The sequence below is a fragment of the Coturnix japonica genome, chromosome 7 (genome assembly GCF_054131305.1).
Source record: "Coturnix japonica strain WE chromosome 7, WE-NBRP24, whole genome shotgun sequence".
NCBI classification, from domain to species: Eukaryota; Metazoa; Chordata; class Aves; order Galliformes; family Phasianidae; genus Coturnix; species Coturnix japonica.
Window position 1 is genome coordinate 31,085,239 of NC_140669.1, and position 17,133 is coordinate 31,102,371.

The following is a 17,133-nucleotide window of genomic DNA, read 5'->3' on the forward strand; positions in this document are numbered from 1 at the left end:
AAGGGGGATAGCTCCTCCAAACTTGCACACCGTAAAGAGAAAAGTGTGTTACAGATATAGGTTAAGCTAATACATAATCAATAGTCTCCTCCTCAGTTTGATTACATATTCATTACATTCCCTATGGCCCCGTTCCCCGCGACCCCATTCCCTCATTCCCCCTGACCCCATTCCCCGCGACCCTTGCCGATGTTTTGGGGTGAAATTCTTCTTCTGTTTTCTTCTTGGTGTTATCTGCTGTTATTGTTCTCCCATGTCGGCATCATCTTGCCCGGGGGGGGGATCTAATCCTTCTTGTCAGAGGTCTCTGGACAGTTTCTTCTTATCTTTATTGCCCTCTTCTCTGGCTTTATTTTGACTAAGTGTCTGCAATTCCCCCTTTCCCTGCACTTTTAAATGTACAGTTACCCTTTGTCTTGGTTTCTGTGAAGTTCCCCTTTCCCTTTCTATAGCAAAGTGTTACCTTACCACCATTTTGAGGCTTTGCTCACTCTTCAATTCCCCCCTTTTCTTTAATCTAGCAGGCTTTTACCTGCTAGATTCTTAATGGGTCTCAAAATAGGCTCCGCTCTCTACCTTTTGTCTCAGCTCATGTCTCTTCCAAACCTCGTATTCCCTTCCAGTACCTTGGTACAGACACAAAAGACATAACAACACAAGTAAAACACACCAAGAGTAGCAAGGTGATGCAGGCTAAGAAAAGCTGTTTTAGTCATCCTAAATTTGGCAACTAGTAAGTTTATCCCATGATCCAGAGAAAACTATTCCCCAATCGGTGTTATCCCTGCCTACTCCATGTTGCAATGCATCTTTGGATAAACAGGATATCTCCTTTTGGATTGTCCATCAAGCATCTGCAGCAGCATCCTCAATTGTTTCTAAGGTTACAGAAATTTTCATACAGTGGTACCCCCCTTTTCTTGGGAGTTCTGTGAACTCAATTTGCCATTGTTGCCCTGGAAGGCCCTCTCCCATGAAGCCCACTTGTGCCCTGTTCCTGGTACTGGGACTGTACTTTGTAGTGTTGGTTTGCTCAATATATTCTCTTATCTTCCCTTATAACCAATTTCCATAAAATACTAAAGGGCATAATAATGTGTTATAATAATAATAATAATAATTTGGGCATGCACACATCTGTCAGCTTGCTCTCTTCCTTTCTAAATCATTAATTGGACTCCTGTTCTCTTTAGAATATTTTACAGGTTTTGACTTGGCTTCAGAGATTTTAAGTTTACCATCTGGAATTGAAGCCCTCTTCTGGAATTGAAGCCTGTTCTGCCACCTGATCTATCATCTTATTTTCTGTTTCCTGTACAGTGTTACATTTCTGATGTCTTTTACAACATATAATAACCATTGGTAGATTTAAATCAGGCTGTTTTTCTTGTGTGTGAGCAATCCTTGCTCTTTTCAGATGGTACTATGAGCGTGTGGCACATATTTAGCATCTGTCCATATGATTGAAGCTCTTGTCAAGGCAGTTATTTCAGCCTTCTGAGGGGAAGTCCCCACAGCTGGTGGCTGTGCTTCGATTACCTGGTCAGTAGCAGTTACTGCATGTCCTGCCTTACAGTCTCCTTGTCTCATAAAACTGCAGTTGCTGGTAAACCAGGTGTCTTCTGCATCTTCTAAGGGTTCGTCCTTCAGGTTCGACTGACCGGCTGGAATGTGCAGCTTCAGTTGTTTCAAAGCAGTCATGTAATAGTGGTTCTCCGGGAGTTCCGCTAAGGAAAGATACTGGGTTTACAATATTAGTCACAATTATTTCTACATCATCTTGCTCTACCAGGATGGCCTGGTATTTCAGGAATCTTTGGGGTGAGAGCCAATGAACTAATGTCCCCCCTTTTGCCTCCAATATAGTAAACACTGTATGAGATATTAAAACTGGTGTCCTTTGGCCCAGTGTAGATTTATAGGCTTCTTGAATATTGAGCACCAGTGCAGCCACTGCCCTCAGGCACCATCCCTTACTCACTTCAAGCTGTTTGAGGTTTACCATCAGTCCGTAGCTGTGTATCCATGGTCAGCATCCTCCTGTCATTCCTGGGAACGTATGGAGTTCCTTGACAGTTTGCAGCTCAGGGGTTTAGCAGATGGCTTCTTTCTTGGCAGTCCTTAAGGTCCAAAGTCCAGCTGTAATTTCTGAGTTATTTGTGCTTTCTGTGAACCAAGAAACTCAGCAAACTCTCAGTCTATTGTACACAGTCCTTTTGTTGCTGTGGCATCCACATGCTCCAGTAAAGTTCCACCCTAGGATGGAGGATCCCAGGTCTCAGGCTCATGAGTTGACCAGTTCTCAAAAATCATTAAGCTATTCTCACAACCCTGGGTAACACTGTCCAGGTTAACTGAGTCTCTTCTCCCTCTATTAGAGTTTTCCTATTCAAAGACAAATAACCTTAGGCTTCCTTTGGCCAAACCAGGCAGAAGAGACATCCCTCAAATCCAGAAGGTAAACTCCACCTATTCATTCCTTAACTTGGTTGATAAAGTGCATGGATTTTCCATCACTGAGTGTATCCATTCAACAATTCCATTACTTGTCCTCATGTCTTCTACCAAACTAAAGCACTTGCTATCCGAAAATTTAGCAAATTGGCAAAATTGGAGTTTTGTACTTGGATTCCCATTCAATTAGTAATTTAAACTCAAAAAATTATCTATTATTTCTTTTGTCCTTCTACAGTCACATATCCTCAAAGGGCACCACTTTACCCTGAGTGGGTGAGCTCTTGCTTTTAACTTGTATTTAGGGCTTAATTTTTGGCCCTGATGCCCACACCCCTAAGTGTGTCTTAATTGAGATTGCTGTGGCTCCTGGGGGTACAACATTGTTTTTCCCAGTTTGTGTTAATAGTCAGACTTACAATTCTTAATCAGCCAATATTGTTTGACCCTTAGCTCCAGTTTTATTAAATTTCTTGCCAGGGTAACCTGACAGGTACAAGAATTTCTGTATTCCTACTTGTTTTCTTAGCTTATATTTAATTAATTCCAAAAGTAAGCCTTTTCTTGTTGGGCGGTAGCACCTACTAATGTTACAAAACCATCTATGGGTAGTAAGAAGCTCCCATATCCATCAGAAAATGAACTACTTTATCCTGCTTCCTTAGCTGCAGTTTCATCGGTGTATCTGCTAGGGTTAACTTCCCAAGTTCTCATTGTTCAGTTCTGCAGTCAGAGGCAATTCCTTCTCACTCAGCTTGGTCGGATTTCTCTACCAGTGTCCTACTGCATTTGCACACTGCTTTCATTCCAGCGGGGCAGAGCCCTCCCTGGGCTCTTCAAGCCTCCCTCCCCTTTCCTCGTGGGGGATCCCTGGGTCCTATGGCCCTACTCTAGCACCACAACAGTAACAGCTGTTATTATTCTCAGTTTCCTGAACATCTCTGATTCTCAATCAGGTGTTTGTTTTGTTTTCTGTTGTTGTTGTTGTTTGTTTGTTTTCTTCTTATTGTACTCCTCTCTTCAGACCTGACATCCCTGTTTTTATCTTTGCCTTCCTCAACCTGTGTCCTTCCCAAACTTTTTCACTTTCCAAACTCTAATCATTACATTTCACCTCCTCTCCAGAGCCTTCCAGTGCTTCCCAGATTTCAGATTTCCCACATCTCTGCACATGAAGGCAGGGCACTTCCAATGCCCTGTCCTCTCCACCTCCCCCTTTGCAGTTTACAGCAGCAGTCTCTGACCCTGGCTCCCTCTCCCACTCTGAGAGTTCTGATTGCAGGGGAACGGTGCGGGGGGGTTGTTCTCATGCCAGCACAGATAAACTCACTTTCTCTTTAACCCTTTTTCCTCTGTACACTATTCCACTATTTGTACCCTCAGTTACACTTCCACATACCCTCAACTATACTTCCGTATGCCATTAACAACTACACTTTCTTATACCAGCAAAACAGTTTGTCCCATTCCCTTCAAAACCCACAAATCAAGCAACACAGTTCTTCAGTTTCCATAAACACCCTTACTACCTTATAACTTTCCCTTAGCAATCCATATCGTTCAGTTATAAACCTCTCGCCACAGAGCCAGCACTGACTGACCCACCTCCCTTACACCTCTTCGCAGGCAGAACACAGTATCACATAAATGGCTTGATACTCATTCCACACAGACATCCCTCTATATGTTCATTGTCCCTGTCCTATAGCTTATACATCAACAACCACTGATTACAATATTTAATCAGAATTTTTTTCGGCTCAGGGTTCCTCCTGGTTCCCCAGCGATATCTCGCCAATGTGCCAGTATACACCCCAGGGGTGAGCGTGCAGGGACCTCTTTGCTCTGTGATTTTCCCATCGTAACTTAATATAAACCACCGTATTCTTTTATAAGTAAAACCACTTCTGACACAACAGCATTGTTATGACTTATGACCACATACTTTACAACAACCAGTAATTAATAATACAAAATAAACATGTATTAAAACAAAGACAAACAAGTATTGGAGACAACTTTCGCTTCGTCCGTCCCCGGCCGTTTCCCTCGCGGGAGGACGGAACCGCGGGTTGGGACTCCGCACTCGCCCCGCAGCTGTGCTGCGTCTCACTCACACCACACTCACACGACAATTCAAGCACAATTACATTATATCATTTGTTAAGCTTAACCAAAGATGTTAAGAACACCGGTGCTAGTTGTTGACTTAGGTCACCTATATAAACAGCACTGTACAATACCAATTATCCCAGGATTACCCAAATCACCCTGTACCAGAGAGCAGACAAGCTCTGCCCAATTAGCAATCACCTGAATGTGAGCAATAGCTCTTTTACCATGCGTACGACTTACTGGCCCCTTTGTAGGCACTCCCTAGGGAGTCCTAACCCAGCCGGCAACCTAACCTAACCCGTGAGCTCACATCCCTGGGGGGGAGCACGCCGACTCCACTGTGCCCTGCGTAGGACGTCTCCTCACGACTTACGGGTCCCCCATTTCACATACCTGGTCCGCCGATAGATGGTTCTTGTCTGCTCCTGCAGTGATCAGATGAGGGAGGGGAGTCCTTCCGAGAAATCTCGGGGCGCGCCAAAGGCGTCCCCCTTCTCAGCTGGTCCTGCAGCCGAACAGAGAGGGTCCCATCTGGGTCGCCAAATTGACTTGCGGAATCAAACTCTATAATCCAGAGATGGGTTATAAAGCAGGTATGTTTATTCCAGCATTGCGCAGCGCCGGGTGCAAGGGGGATAGCTCCTCCAAACTTGCACACCGTAAAGAGAAAAGTGTGTTACAGATATAGGTTAAGCTAATACATAATCAATAGTCTCCTCCTCAGTTTGATTACATATTCATTACATTCCCTATGGCCCCGTTCCCCGCGACCCCATTCCCTCATTCCCCCTGACCCCATTCCCCGCGACCCTTGCCGATGTTTTGGGGTGAAATTCTTCTTCTGTTTTCTTCTTGGTGTTATCTGCTGTTATTGTTCTCCCATGTCGGCATCATCTTGCCCGGGGGGGGGATCTAATCCTTCTTGTCAGAGGTCTCTGGACAGTTTCTTCTTATCTTTATTGCCCTCTTCTCTGGCTTTATTTTGACTAAGTGTCTGCAATTCCCCCTTTCCCTGCACTTTTAAATGTACAGTTACCCTTTGTCTTGGTTTCTGTGAAGTTCCCCTTTCCCTTTCTATAGCAAAGTGTTACCTTACCACCATTTTGAGGCTTTGCTCACTCTTCAGTGGGCCCTGCTGGGTGGGGGCGGCGAGCGAGGCAGGCGGTTACATCCCGGTCGGCCTGAACTTAATGCGTTAGTGAGGGCAGAAACTGCAGCCAGGCTGTGTGTCCTGCAGGCAACCCCAGGCCATCAAGGTAAGATGAGGGGAGTCAGGAGGTTCTGTCGCTGGCTGGGGTATAACATGCTCGGAAACGAGGAGTTTCCTGCTCTCACCTGTGCTTAACCTGTACCCTGTTAGCGGGTGCTTAATGCGGAGCCTTTGGAATAAAGCTGTTGAAAGAAGTCTTCCGTTATCTTTTGTCTTTTTTGCTTTGTGTAACGTTCATATCTGCTCATTCTTAATCCCATGTTTCTGATGTGTAAGCACTTGGATTTATAAATTACGAGCAAATCTCGAGCTCAGAATAATCCTGTTTTCTTGCATTAAATGTGCATCTATCTATGTGTAGCAGTAACTTAGCGTGGAGGATTTTTTGTAACGTCGTGTCACAGTACTGGGGGAGCCTGTGGTAAGTGAAGGCTGGTACAGCATTGAGAACTGCACAGAGCAAGGCCTGGCTTTCAGAAATGTGGAAGTGATTGTCTCATTAACAGCAGCAGCTCCAGGGGAGAGTTCCATGGAGCGTGATCTGGTGTTCCTCTGAGTTGTGGTAATGGATACAATGATACTATAATAAAAATAAATAAGTAGGTCCTAAGAGATTTTAAAAAGAATAGTTTAAAAGACCGTGCACTTGAATGTTACTTTAGAGTGAACTTTCCATTGGGTGTGTGGAGGAATAGGATTCTCTGTGGACTGGTGAGATGTGCTCCTCTAATTCCAAATGGGACGTTAGGCTCACTGACAGTTACTTCATAGGCTGAAGTAGGGCTATAGAGTTGATACTTCCTTATGGTTATAGCAGAAAAGTACTTGAGAAAGATCTGTGATTCATGGAAACAAATGCATGATGTAGATATTCCTAATCAGGTTTTTGTTCTCAAGTAAATGTTTAAGTTGTTTTACTGACTTGTAGCGCTTTGTAAACTGCTTCCAACACTTCCATGCTTGGGAGGAAAAAAGCATGCAGCCATTCAATGTATTTAGAGAATAGGACCACAAGTACATGGTGTGTGTTCTATGAAATTGATAGTAGTTCAATGTGGACATGGCATTAGTGTGTACTGAAGGTGGATGCTGGAGTGTATGCAGTTTCTGGTCTGAAATAGGCAACATGAGAGGAGGTTCTGCCTGCATAACTTTCTCCAAAGCAGAGAAGTTATTTTAATGAATGTGCCTTGGTTTTGTGTAGTTGTTTTGTGCTGTTTTAAGAAACAGGATGCATTTTTAAGACAGTGTATCCAACGTAAACATACAGTGGATGACAAGAAGCGGTGCAGATATGTTCACAGGCTGATTTATTGTATGTTTGTTTCTCCCATTACAAAGAAGAAGAATTCCTGTGAATCATGGTAGCTGGGGTGTATTCTGGAACCTTTGCTTTCCATAAAACACGAATCCCTGCAACAGTAATCTTTGTCTACTCCAGTGGCTGGTCACGGTCTGATTTGAAACTTAAGAGTTATGAGATGTCACAACATGCGTCTTCTGAAGTGACATTGAGGAGAGGCAACAGGATATTGACTACGTATTGTGCTTGGGTTTTACACATGAATAAATCATTGCCTTTGAATATTCAGTAGGAAACCTTGGCGAGATACAAGCTTTGTGCAGTTTGACTTGGGCAAAATGAAGTTTGTATTCACACGTGGAAAAGTTAATACATTACAACCTGGTGTAGATTTCTTTTGTGCTCTTCACTAAGTAAATGGACTGTTATTAAGATACTTAGATTCATAAGAGATCATCTGCAAAACAGTGCTTGGTCCAAGTAGGAAGAAACTCTGTGGCGGTGCAAAGATCACATCATTAAACTTGAGAGCTAGAGGGAGTATGTGTGGGTCTATTTATTTTTGGCATCCTGTTTTAATGACATTTAATCATGATTTTTGTCTTTTGTAGTGACTTTCTTCTCGTCTTCACCCCAGTTTTTACAGAAGTAGAAGTTAGTTTGAATATATGATGGGCATTCAGTAAGGTAACGCTGCTTTGGAAGTAGTTACTTTTTTTTCAACAAATGGAATTACCAAATTAGAATTACGCAAGACACTTATAATGTGAGCTCAATAGAAGTTTTTCCGTAAGCTAAGATTTGGTCCTTAAATGTGGTTAAACTTATTGGAAAGGTCATGGTGACTTAACAGACCACAGTATGGAAATGAGGTATGAGCAACAAAAAGGCATCAGAAAAGAAATGTTACTGCCATTTTCTTCACAGTTTGTCAATCAACTGTCAGAGCATCTGCTGTTATGTTTCAGCATGTTTGAGGATTGTCAAATGAATGTCCAAGTGTGACTTTATTCTCCGCATGCCCAAAAATGTCACCAGAAGTTTCAAAGAGGGAAAGCTGACAGGGTTCTGATGTCCGTTTGGAAACATGCTGTTCATAGAACTGCGCTTCAGGTGCTGAGCGAGTTCTGACATTACTGAGAACTGAGGAATTTATGCCTTTGGGGAAGCAATTTCTGTTCTGATTTAAACAAAAAACAGTGTAATTTCTTCTCGTTCTGTGAGAGTCCAACGTAACGAGCAAGTCCTTAAAATATAATTAGATTATTTGTAATCCTTGGGCTGCTGAAGTTATCTTACATGAGGACCAGTGATTTTATCTTGCTGATAAGGGCTCGGTGTGGAAATAATTGAGATTGTTTTTGTTCATTCTTAAATTGTGACTGAGATATTAAAGTGTGTCTAATAATGATAAAGTAATGCGTACCAATTAGGTGAAGCTAATAAAGTATAAGTTTTAAGTTTCCAAAACTGATCACAATATTGATAGTAGTGTTCTGCCAGCATCGTAATCTCCTAGGTGAGAAGGACTTGCTCTTCTTTCATCCGGCTGTTCAGAATGTTCTATGTGATACTTAGTGCATCACTAGGTGTTGCACTATCCAAGGATGTTTTTGTTGTTGTTTTGTTTTCTTTTTATGTAACGTAAATCTGAGTAGTAAAGAAGAAAGGAAAAAATACATATTCTAAGTCACTTAGGTTTTTTGTTACCTCCTATGCCGGTCCAGTCCCTGTGCAGATGTTAATGTCCACACAAGCAGGAAGCCAGCATGAAAGATGGAGGAGATCGTGGTTTCCTGATGGTTGTCTTAAAAGCAAAAGAAGAAGGGATGTTGAAATGATCTGTGGGATGTTGTATCCATGCTGGGGAATGTGCTTTACTACATTAGGAATGTTTTCGTCTTCTGGGTATTGCATTCTGGTGCCTCATCTTTTGACTTTAAATTTTTGACTTGCCTCTTGCTGCAGAGAAGGAATGACTCAGCTGCCTTTTCTGTCTCAGCTGCTGCTGACCTATGAGCTTCATTCTTATCTTACTACCACATTTTCTATAGCTCTCTGATTCCCAAAACAGTATGATGAGAGTGAAGAGGGTCTGCTCATTTTACTAATGCAAAAGTAGACTGCTATGGAAACTGATTAACTTGCTATGGCACTTGTACTGGGAAGTCTGTTGGGGAGTCTGTGTGTAAGAAACACAATCATAGAATCACCCAGGTTAGAAGAGATTTCCAGGATGATCCAGTTCAGCTGTCTACCTCCCACCAATACTTCCCAGTAAACCGTGTCCCTTAGTCCACAAGTTACTTGAACACCTCCAGGGATGTTGATTCCAGTGCCTGACTGTTCATTTGGAGTAGAAATTTTTCCTAACGTCCAGCTTGAATCCCTTGGCACAACTTGAGGGTGTTCCTTTCAGTCCTATCACTTACCACACTGGAGAAGAGGCTGACTCCCCTCCCCCCCCAGCCAGCACAGCCTCCCTTCAGGGAGTTGTACAGAGCGGTAAGGTCACCTCTGAGCTTCCTCTTCCCCAGGCTGAACAATCTGGGTTCTCAATAGCAAGTGTAAAATGTGTCCAATTTGCAGACATTAACAAGTGAGAAGAACACTTAAGCTCTCAAGAGTTAAGAGGCACAGACTACCTCATGCATTTGGTTCAGTGGTTGAGTGACAAGATGTAATTTAGTAGTCATTGGTATTAGGTAGCTAAATCAGTGTTGAATTAAGGTAGTAATGGGAGTAATTGAATAACAATGTTTGTGTCTGAAAGTCATCCATCAAACGAAGTTCTTTATAAGTGTTGGTGTGGTTGGACTTTTTCCTAAGATAGAAAGCCAGTGTAAGATACAAACTCTTCAGAGTAAATACATGCAAAAGTTCAGGATTTGCTTAAAATTTCCAAAGTATTCCAGCAGGGGTCCTGTTCACCAGATTCTGGTTCAGTGTTTCTGCATATTGTTTACTAAGTCCCAGTCTTAGCTCCTAGTAAATAGGGCAACAGTAAAGCTTTTGTAGGTGTCCCTACAACATTACATGTAAAGAGCCATGTCTCAGAATGACTTTATCTTTACCACACTCGTAAAATGATATTGTACCTTTTTTATTGCAGCTGCATTTTTATTACTGTAGTGCAGTGATTATTAGTGGATGGAAGAAATGCTTTCAGTACTGGGGGATAGCTGGAAATGATAATTGATTTACAGCTGATGATAAGATATCTAAAATTAGTTTCTCTCCTAACCAAGCTGGTTGCTGATAGAATACGGCCGTACCTAGTTTGGAGCATCAAAGCAAAGCAAAAATATGCATAATCTTCTTTAAAATAGTCTCTCATAGATGATACCAATGTAATCTTGAATGCTGTAGCAGAGTAACAACAGTAATACCGCAGCCAAAGGAACAGCAGGCAGGTGTGCATCTTACGGCTAACCAAGACTTAGTGTGCCACCACACGTGTTACTTTGTCTGTACCAGGTACAGTGAGGTGCAGAAGAGCTTCCTTACTGACAAGTGGGATATTGTATTCTGTTTTAATGGGCGGCTGTGCTACTTCTCAAGGCTCTATGTAATTTATATAATGCATTAATGTAAAAGAAGTCCTCTTTTCATCGGGCACCACTGCCTTGATAATTGCTCTCAGACTATGGAATGTAAGCCTTATCATTTCGGCCATGTCTTTGGCTAGTTTTGCTTGCAGAGTATTCTCAGGAGCATTTATTTGTTGTATGAGTATCTGTGCATAGAAGACAGTATCTGAGCCTAGAAGTCTGTTTCCACATAGTACTAGTTTACATTAAAATGTAACCAATGTGTTTCTTGACTGCCATACTGATAATTTTATATCTTTGCATCAGTACGTTTCAGGGCTAAAAATAAAAGTATTCCTTTATATGTAATACTTAATGTGCTGCATAAACAGGCTGGAGTTCCAGTTATTCCTGTTCTGAACGGTATGTGAGGCAATTGTCTGGCAGAGGTGTATTGCCAGTGCTTGAATTGTTCAGCTCTCAGCGCTTCTTGCCAGCAGCGCGTCCAGGTGGCCAAGAAGGCTAATGGCATCCTGGCTCATATCAGGGATGATGTGGTGAGCAGGACTAGGGAAGTCATCCTGCTGCTGACTCGGCACTGGTGAGGCCTCAGCTCAAGCACCGTGCTCAGTTTTGGACACCTCAGCACAGAAAGGACATGAAGGTGCTCGAGCAGGTCCAAAGAAGGGCAGCGAGGCTTATAAAGGACTTGGAGACTATGCCCTAGGAGGAGAGACTGAAGGAGCTGGGGCTGTTTAGTCTGGGGTAAAAGGAGGCTGAAGGGAGGCCTTATTGCTCTCTTCCAGTATCTCAAAGGTGCTTACAGCGAGAGGGGCTAGTCTCTTCTCACTGCTGACAGGTGACAGGATGAGGGGAAATAGCCTCAAGGTGTGCCAGGGTAAGTTTATTTTCAATATTAGGAAAAACTTCTTTACAGAAAGGGTTGTTAAGCATTGGAATAGGCTCCCCAGTCAGGTGGTTGAGTCACCGTCCCTGGACATGTTTAAAAACAGCTTGGATGTGGTGCTCAGGGACATAATTTAGAGGAGGGTTGATAAGAGTTGGGTTACTATGGTTAGGTTGTGGTTGGGCTCAATCTTTAACATCTTTTCTATCCTGAGCAATTCCATGATTCTGTGATAGCATATATTTCCATTCATTTCAGTAAACATACAGTAGTTGTAGCAGGTATTAGGTACAGTGTGTAGCTTGTCAGTCTAATAGTGCCCATATCTGATTTCTTAATACTTTCTAACATGTTGTGGACTATTCTATTTGCATATTACCCAAGAAGAACAGCTTTCATCTGTTCATGTGGTAAAACTTCTTGTTTTGTTTCTTTTCCCACAAAGTACTGCAAGTATGAAATTGTGTTATATTAATGTGAATGTTTACACATCTTACTCTGCAAGATACAGAATCCCAACGCTGACTTTTTCTAATCAGGTAAGTTCAGTAACAGGGAGAAGAACGAGGGAGGTTTATGCTGACTCCTGGAAGAGTGGGTAAGGATGAGATGTTTTACTGAGAATGCCACAATCATACCAAATTATTATTACTTTGATTTGTGTCAGACTTTGTGTATCGAATTAGTTGCAGTAAATCTCTGTCTCTGTATAGCACATTTTGTCTTCTCATATTCCACATAGAAACTGCTTGGTTGCCAGTGCTAAACAGCTGTATTTGTCTAATGAAGGAGCGTATCATGGAATTTTTTAGCCTTTGATGCACGAGGGTACATCTGATAACCTTAAAGTTCTATAACTTAAGCCAAAACCCCTTTAAAACTGTATGGATTTAATATTTCAGTGAATTATTGTTGTTGCTGTTAATTGGACAATTGACAAATGAAAATGATGTTTTGGAAGAAGACAATGTACTGCTTCTTAAATGGATAAAATTGAAAAATACGAGTTGTCACTTTGGGGAAAAATTAGCCTCAACAGTTTCATTTTCTGTAATTTACTGTCTTGCTGCTTCTTGTTTGCTAACTATGGATTTGGAGCATGAACATGAAAAGCAAAGGATTAATCACTCTTAGAAACAGGGTATTCTCAATGGGAAACAAAGATCAGCATGTCGTTCTTCAAAGAGATACCATGTATTTTAACCACGAAGAAAATAACTTCTCAGAGAAATCCTAACCTGTATCTTAACAAATATTACATAGTAGTTCTGAGCTGGGACCAACTAACCCTGGAGTGCTGTTCCTTAGGTGCTCTGCTGCTTTGTAGCCTGTATGTGCAGTTGTGCTTTTGTGTTATGTTTTCACTTGGGTCATAAAGAAAGCTTGGTCCTTAATATTTCTACCTCATGATTCTGTTACTGGTCACACATGTGTCAAGTGTCACATGTATAATATAAAAGTTAAAAGCTGGATATGAACAAATATGTGTAGTTTAATCAGAAACTGATAAGCAATGAATTTGGCAAATCAGATATGGAAGGCCTCGGGGGTGAGTATTTCAACGTTCAGTATTCAGGATATCAGGTTGTGAGATTTTCCTGTTTACCGGAGATTTTTCCAATCAGGAGCCGTGCTATAGCTGCAGCTGGTTTTGGATGCCAAACATCGGTTTCAGTGCCAAGTAGAAAGCCTACCTACCTAAGTATTTCAGTTTCATAACCTGGCAGCTTGATAGGAGATGGCATATTATTCCCATGACTAAATACCGTAACAACTTCAATGACTAAACTGTTATGCCTCTGTAAATATGAAAAGCAAAGCCTCAGACTCCTTAATGCATCGCATGAATGTTCGATACCTTCAGCTGTAGTTAACTGTGGAATCAAACATTTGACTCTTTTGGGGACAAAGCGGTCACATTGGTTATGTTTAATAATAATTTGAACTGAGCTACTTTGCATGTTAGAAGTAGAATATATTTGGAGGTGTGGATGGACTTCATGTTGCAGAAAAGATGTTCAACCCTGATCTTACATGGTGTGTTACATTGGGTAGCTTTAACGTGATCAAAGTGAAGTATTTTATGACGTGCCTTTGATTTGCTCAGCAGCCCGTGGAAGAGGGTGATGTACTGTCAGTTACAGTAGCCCAAGGAGAGGGAAGGAGAGAGGATACTTTTATCAGAAAATGCTGACTCCACTATCCATGGAATAAAACCTGTTACAGAAACTCTTCTTTACATTCTGTGAATGTTAACTGTTTCCAAAGTGGAACTTGTGGAATGATGGTCACCACCCACTAATGAGCCCTGGAATTTAGGGGTGGAGCCACTCTGCTTTTCAGTTGATTTCAGCTAATCGGTGAAAAGATCACAAAACATCTTTCTCAGATAAATCAGGTAACGTGCAGTTTCAGTGGTAGGCTGCCAAGCTATTTCTGTTACTCAGAAAGTGGAAAAAGAAATTTTTTTTTTTTACACTGCTCTTTGTGGAATATGTCTTTTTATAGTTAAGGTGATCTTCCAGAATCCTGGTTTTGTTTCAAGATGCACTTAAAATTGCTTGTGTTAAATATTAGAGACAGCAAATAACCCTTCTCTGTTGTTATCATTCCTTTGCTTTTCGTGTATTCCAAAAAGAATTCAAGTAAAACAACATCTGGTTTCAGCTTATGAGGTGGATATGTCAAAGCAGTGTTAGAATGTGGTATTTATTTTCTGCAGCTTTGAGAAGTAACAGAATCATTTAAACTGAAGAAAGCTGCCAATAGTAGTGGAAAAATAACATGAAGACGAATGATGTAAGTGAAGTAGAAAGCCGTAATGTCTTAACGATCCCATTGAGAAGGATGGTGACTGTAATAGTGTGGAATCAAGTCAGCAGTTAGTCAGAGAAATCTGCCTCAGTTAAAATACAGAAGGTGCAGTGATGCTTAGGGATGTGAATAGGGAGCATCCATATTTGAGGTACTGAAAGGAGAGTGTATGGAGTGAAAACAAAAGCTGGAACTGCTACTAGGTCAAGTTAGAACGTTACACTGCATGTTCCAGGCTAGGTGCATCTGATACGGTGCAGTTTCTATAAAACTCTTCAGTGTCTCTCTTTGCTCATCTGTTTTGTTGTTAGACTGTACGTGCATTTATGAGATGATGGGCACAAGGTAGTACATACAGACAGCAACATTTCCAAGTTAAGTTTTTGTACTTTGCTTTGTTTAAAATTGTTTAGCTGAGAAGACAGCTCCACTTGTGCTTAAGCCCCTAAGGTTTCTGCTTCCTTTCTCCTTTTCTGTCTCTAGTGTTGCACTATGAATAATAATTGCATTAAGTACCATTGTTTTGTTCAGTCACCTGGGAGTTGTGTACCTGCAGAGTTGTTTTAACAATGACAATAAGCAAAGACCGTAGTTCGTTGTGAGTGATTTTTTAGATGTTAAGCTATTGTTCCTATTGGGTTGGGTGTTATATCATCGCACACTCCTGTAATACGTAGCCCTGCAGAGTTTTAACAATAGTCTTGGCTCAAATAAATGAGTGCTAGACATCACGTCTTTCATGGAAGTCTCCTTGTGATGGGATAGAAATGACACATTCTGATTCAGCTGGTTGATAATTAGTCTGATCTTCCTGTTGAAATATATGCAGGTATTTCTTGTCACAGGTCAGGCAAGTTACACGTTAATTTTCCATCTGCTGAGATGTCTTTATGAAGACTTGTTTGCTTTTAAATTATAGAAATGGTCACTAAACATCTTAAACTGGTAGGGCACCAATGAGGGAAGCGTGCCTTGCCTTGTTCCTATTTTTCTATGGCTTTTGTACTTGATGGCTGTTGTAAATATGACTGTTTTTAAGAAAAGTGATAGAAGCTATCAGCTTAGTAGTAGACATGTTGAATTCCTTCTTGGATTGTAGGGGCAATAGGTGGTTTTAATGGCAATCATTTAGCATTTAAAAGCTTATCAAAGGCATGTCTTTATTCCTTTACATGTCATGCAAGTGCTCTAAGGTACCGTCAGGATGAGATGGATACGGTGTTTAAGGTACAGCAAGAATGAACGTACTGCTGCTGGTCTTAATGCTTCATTATAAACATTCTTATGTTCTGTGTTGTGGAGAGAGTTAGAGTTTTTCCAGAATGATTTTCAGTACAAAAGTTGTCCTTTTTTTTTTTGTGTTACTTGAGTACATTTTGAAGTGGCCGGTTGTGTGTATGCTGTAGCTGAAATAGCCTGTCGGGCTGCAAATCAGCCAGCTCTGGTGTTGCCACCAAAGGCAAGGTTGCTTTTTCTTTTTTGTGGGGACTGCAGTGTTTGTGCAGCTGCACGGTGAAGCAGATAGGAGAAGTAATCTGTCTTGAAAATCATCTTTCTTCTTTTTCTGAGCTTTTTTTCAGCAGAATCTAATTGTACAGCTGCACAGCGAACAGATCAGCAAACAAATGGACTGGTATGCAAAAGTGGTTTTATGGGAATGAATGAGTGAAGCAGAAGGGCAGGGCAGGACTGCTGTAGGTGCAAAAGCATCTTAAAATATTGAACTTAAGCTTTAGTTCTGGCAAAAACATTTGCTTATTTTCAGTGGAAAATGGAAGTGCTAAAATGCAAATGGTCCTGGTTATTGCTTTCAGGTATTGCATTTTTACACAGAACCCAACTCAACAGCAGAATGTTTACACAAAATCACACCAGCTCCACTGTAAATGTTGTGCATTAACAAGGCATTATAAACTGTGTAATGTTTATGTACAAAACACAGAAATGTAACTTGTAGGTAAGCAGATCTGATGCTTTAAGAGGTTGTATTGATGGCTTTTATGTTTTTTGGAGCTATGAGAAGGATCCTGTATTCAGCAATTCATTGCAAGTAATTGTCCTTCTGAAGAAGGCGGTCCGGTTATTTTCTCTTTGACCTAAAACAAATGCCCCTTTCTGTACAACTGAGCTACAAGATTACGACTGCGTTCATTTGGGATCATTTTCTAGTATGCTGGGGCTTTGGTATTTCAAATACTTCAAATTTCCAGTTTTGAGAATGTGTTCACAATGTGCTCAGTTATGCATAAATGCTTTCCATGCTATATGTCTTATCTGGTATTAACTTAGCAAACTGAGCTTGGATCAATTAGTTGATGGTGTGTTCCTGCAGGGTGCCCCTCCTCCTGGGCTGTAGGTTTTCTACTGAATGAGTTTAGCTTATATCCACAAACCCGTGTCACTGAATTTGGAGTGGGAAGAAAATACGGGAGATGGGTGAGAACTAAAGATAGAGGCCATTCACTGTAACTTCTTATGTCTGTAGAGTGTTTTGCATTAGTATATGCAGAGGCTTGTGTCAGCAAGACTGTTAAAACAAAATGGGATTAATACTTATTGTTTTGAGGATTTCTTTAGTGTCTTTAACAGGAATATTTTGATATCTCTTGAAGCATTTATTTAAAATCTCTTACCTTGAAAATGGGTGTTTAGTAGGAAATGACCCTCTGGCATTTGCTTAAAACTGGAAATGTAGGAAATGAAGAGTCGATAATTTGAGTTGTTAGATCCCCGTGTTTCTGGACAGAGGAATAGCGTGAAATATTGGAGGTGTAGGAGGGCTGCAGACATCACTTTTGCA

The 17,133-nt window shown here is 41.2% G+C and overlaps 1 protein-coding gene across 15 annotated transcripts in view; it reads left to right on the forward strand.

The window, feature by feature from the left end:
• SLC39A10 (solute carrier family 39 member 10) overlaps positions 1–17,133 on the forward strand; it is a 116,639-nt gene that overhangs the window by 71,307 nt on the left and 28,199 nt on the right. Inside the window, exon 2 of one of the 15 annotated variants that reach the window (XM_085552842.1) lies at positions 7,694–7,769. The exons of 10 other annotated variants lie outside the window; for them this stretch is intronic. The gene's annotated coding sequence lies outside the window, so the exon portion shown is untranslated. Of the gene's footprint in view, positions 1–23; positions 5,163–5,213; positions 5,826–7,693; positions 7,770–7,865; positions 16,770–17,133 lie in introns of those variants that run through there. 4 more of the 15 variants (XM_085552841.1, XM_015867669.3, XM_085552846.1 and 1 more) reach the window with 4 other exon arrangements.